The sequence below is a fragment of the Melanerpes formicivorus genome, unplaced genomic scaffold (genome assembly GCF_026170545.1).
Source record: "Melanerpes formicivorus ecotype bairdi unplaced genomic scaffold, bMelFor1.0.p_v2 SCAF_352, whole genome shotgun sequence".
Lineage (NCBI taxonomy): Eukaryota > Metazoa > Chordata > Aves > Piciformes > Picidae > Melanerpes > Melanerpes formicivorus.
The window spans coordinates 32501-37079 of NW_027142704.1; positions in this window are offsets into that span (position 1 = coordinate 32501).

Consider the following 4579-nt stretch of genomic DNA (forward strand, 5'->3'; position numbering starts at 1 on the left):
CGAACCCTGCCCCAGCGCCGGGGGGGAGGTGGAAAGGGGAGGATGCGGCAAGGCACGCGCCGGGCCGCTAACGCCACGGCTCCCCCCCGCTCGAGCCGCTCGGGGCTGGGGGAACGAGGACGACACCTCACACGCGACGGGAAGCGAAGTGGAAAGGAAGACCGCCCTTGCCCTGCCGGCCGGGGGCCCTTTCCGACGCGACCCGAAAGGCCTCATCGATCAACAAGGACAGAAGGAAAGGAAGCCAGCGGAGGCCCCACGGCCTCGCTCTTCTGGGACAGACACAGCCACGCGCACCCGCCACCGCCCTCGGCAGCAGCCAGCAGGCACGGGGCTCGGCGTGCGGGCAACACGCCGGAGGAGCAAACGGGGCGCCCTCCAGAGATGGGGGGGGGGGCAAGCTGCACCGGGCCGCACCGGCTCACAGGGCACCTCTGCCTCCCCGAAATGTGGGCTTGCATTTTCCCTCAAGCTGCACCGAGTTACATCTCCATCACGGGGCGCCCCTCTGGAGCCAGGAGGAAGCCGTGCTGGGGCACCGGCTTGCCCTCCTCCCCCCATGCCGGGCTCCATAGCATACGAGTGGCCAGTCACCGCCGCTGGCTTTTCCCTTAGATGCCGTGCCCCCGCGGGCTGCGGCTTTGGCCATGGGGGGGAACCCCCGTGAAGAGGGTCCAGTGCTGGGAACTCTCTCTGCCCCTTACCGGGCTCTCTCTCGCCGTGCCTGGACGGGCTTGCTTTCCATTCTTGGTGGGACCGACGCCGGCACCACGTCTCCCCGGCTTTCTCTGCCCCCGTGCCCCACCGGGCAAACTTCGCTTCGGGGGTTCCACACTTCGGCAGTGGCCGGCGCCAGCCACTCGTCAACTTTTTTTCTTTTCCCCGCTTTCGTTGCCGAGCCCGGGCTGGGCTCCGGCTCACGGACGAGCGAAACCCATCCAACACCGCTGAGGGTGCGCCAGCGGCCGCTCCAAACCGCCGCGCCTTTGTTCGGCCCCGCGGGTCCCCTCTCTGACCCGGGCGAAAGCCACCGAGAAGCCAGACGGACCCCTGCCCAGCCGCCTGGCGGGTGGCTTGGAGCAGCCGCTCGGCAGCGCTGCCCTGGGAGTGCTCGGCGTCGCTTGTTCCCTCATATACGGAACTGGAGGGCCGTCAGCTCCGCGAGCGCACAACCAGCCGACCTCCGCCCAGCGGCAGGTCGCAGAAATCACGCCGGCTTGTACGATGACGTAGGCGGAGGCAGAGCGCAACAGCGACCCCTTGGCGACAAGCGCGATCTCCGCGGAGAGCACGTCTACTCGCCGAGGGAGAGCACGTCTACTCGCCGAGGGAGAGCACGTCTACTCGCCGAGGGAGAGCACGTCTACTCGCCCAGGGAGAGCACGTCTACTCGCCCAGGGAGAGCACGTCTACTCGCCCAGGGAGAGCACGTCTACTCGCCCAGGGAGAGCACGTCTACTCGCCGAGGGAGAGCACGTCTACTCGCCCAGGGAGAGCACGTCTACTCGCCCAGGGAGAGCACGTCTACTCGCCCAGGGAGAGCACGTCTACTCGCCCAGGGAGAGCACGTCTACTCGCCCAGGGAGAGCACGTCTACTCGCCCAGGGAGAGCACGTCTACTCGCCCAGGGAGAGCACGTCTACTCGCCCAGGGAGAGCACGTCTACTCGCCCAGGGAGAGCACGTCTACTCGCCCAGGGAGAGCACGTCTACTCGCCCAGGGAGAGCACGTCTACTCGCCCAGGGAGAGCACGTCTACTCGCCCAGGGAGAGCACGTCTACTCGCCGAGGGAGAGCACGTCTACTCGCCCAGGGAGAGCACGTCTACTCGCCGAGGGAGAGCACGTCTACTCGCCGAGGGAGAGCACGTCTACTCGCCCAGGGAGAGCACGTCTACTCGCCCAGGGAGAGCACGTCTACTCGCCGAGGGAGAGCACGTCTACTCGCCGAGGGAGAGCACGTCTACTCGCCGAGGGAGAGCACGTCTACTCGCCGAGAGAGAGCACGTCTACTCGCCGAGGGAGAGCACGTCTACCTCCCGCCTGAGGGAGAGCACGGGGGGGGGGGACAAAGACAGGCGGCAGCAGCTTCGGTGAACGTCACCCGGGAGGCGACCGGGGCTGTCCCGGGGCAGTCCCGGGAAGCCGGCGTCCGACACAGGGAACCGTCAGCTGCCGGACCGGGGCGAATCCCCGCGGCCACGGCAGGGGTGGGGGCTCGAAGACAGCCGGCAGCCGCTTCGGTGAACGTCACCCGGGAGGAGACTGGGGCCCTCCCGGGACCGTCCCGGGAAGACGACGTTCGGCACGAGATCCCGGCCGCGGCCGGACCGGCTCGAAGCCTCGCGGTCCCGGCAGCAGCCGGAGCCGCTCGCCGCCTCGGGCTCCCGGCCCCCTACAGATCCGGCGACTCGTTCGCGGGCGGCGGGGGGAGGCAGTGGAGGGGGTGCGGGGAGAAGCGGCAGCGGAGGCGGAGGGGGGGGGGCTCGAAGACAGCCGGCAGCCGCTTCGGTGAACGTCACCCAGGAGGCGATCGGGGCCGTCCCGGGGCCGTCCCGGGATGCCGGCTTCCGGCACGGGGTCCCGGCCGCGGCCGGACCGGCTCGTATCCCCGCGGCTCCGGCAGGGGGGGGGGGGGCTCGAAGACAGCCGGCAGTCGCCTCGGTGAACGTCACCCGGCCGGCGACCGCGGCCGTTCCGGGGCCGTCCCGGGAAGCCTGCGACAGGCACGGGGTCCCAGCCGCGGCCGGACCGACTCGAAGCCCCGCGGCCCCGGCACGGGGGAGGCCCAAAGACTGGCGGCAGCCGCTTCGCTGAACGTCACCCGGCCGGCGACCGGGGCCGTCCCGGGGCCGTCCCGGGATGCCGGCATCCGGCACGGGGTCCCGGCCGCGGCCGGAGCGGCTCGAATCCCCGCGGTCCCGGCAGCAGCCGGAGCCGCTCGCCGTTCGGGCTCCCGGCACCCTACGGATCCGCCGACTCGTTCGCCGGCGGCGGGGGGAGGCAGTGAAGGAGGTGCGGGCAGAAGCGGCAGCGGAGGCGGAGGGGGGGGGGGGGCTCGAAGACAGCCGGCAGCCGCTTCGGAGAACGTCACCCGGCCGGCGACCGCGGCCGTTCCGGGGCCGTCCCGGGAAGCCTGCGACAGGCACGGGGTCCCGGCCTCGGCCGGACCCGCACTGGGTGCCGCCGCCTCGGGCTCTCGGGACGGTATGGATCCGCCTACTCGTTCGCCGGCGGCGGGGGGAGGCAGTGGAGGGGGTGCGGGGAGAAGCGGCAGCGGAGGCGGAGGGGGGGGGGGCTCGAAGACAGCCGGCAGCCGCTTCGGTGAACGTCACCCGGCCGGCGACCGGGGCCGTCCCGGGGCCGTCCCGGGATGCCGGCTTCCGGCACGGGGTCCCGGCCGCGGCCGGAGCGGCTCGAAGCCCCGCGGTCCCGGCAGCAGCCGGAGCCGCTCGCCGTTCGGGCTCCCGGCACCCTACGGATCCGCCGACTCGTTCGCCGGCGGCGGGGGGAGGCAGTGGAGGGGGTGCGGGCAGAAGCGGCAGCGGAGGCGGAGGGGGGGGGGGGCTCGAAGACAGCCGGCAGCCGCTTCGGTGAACGTCACCCGGCCGGCGACCGGGGCCGTCCCGGGGCTGTCCGGGGATGCCGGCTTCCGGCACGGGGTCCCGGCCGCGGCCGGACCGGCTCGAATCCCCGCGGTCCCGGCAGCAGCCGGAGCCGCTCGCCGTTCGGGCTCCCGGCACCCTACAGATCCGGCGACTCGTTCGCGGGCGGCGGGGGGAGGCAGTGGAGGGGGTGCGGGCAGAAGCGGCAGCGGAGGCGGAGGGGGGGGGGGGGCTCGAAGACAGCCGTCAGCCGCTTCGGTGAACGTCACCCGGGAGGCGACCGGGACCGGCCCGGGAAGCCATCGTCCGGCCCGGGATCCCGGCCGCGGCCGGACCGGCTCGAATCCCCGCGGCCCCGGCACGGGGGAGGCCCAAAGACTGGCGGCAGCCGCTTCGCTGAACGTCACCCGGCCGGCGACCGGGGCCGTCCCGGGGCCGTCCCGGGATGCCGGCTTCCGGCACGGGGTCCCGGCCGCGGCCGGAGCGGCTCGAATCCCCGCGGTCCCGGCAGCAGCCGGAGCCGCTCGCCGTTCGGGCTCCCGGCACCCTACAGATCCGGCGACTCGTTCGCGGGCGGCGGGGGGAGGCAGTGGAGGGGGTGCGGGCAGAAGCGGCAGCGGAGGCGGAGGGGGGGGGGGGGCTCGAAGACAGCCGTCAGCCGCTTCGGTGAACGTCACCCGGGAGGCGACCGGGACCGGCCCGGGAAGCCATCGTCCGGCCCCGGATCCCGGCCGCGGCCGGACCGGCTCGAAGCCCCGCGGCCCCGGCACGGGGGAGGCCCAAAGACTGGCGGCAGCCGCTTCGCTGAACGTCACCCGGCCGGCGACCGGGGCCGTCCCGGGGCCGTCCCGGGATGCCGGCTTCCGGCACGGGGTCCCGGCCGCGGCCGGACCGGCTCGAATCCCCGCGGTCCCGGCAGCAGCCGGAGCCGCTCGCCGTTCGGGCTCCCGGCACCCTACAGATCCGGCGACTCGTT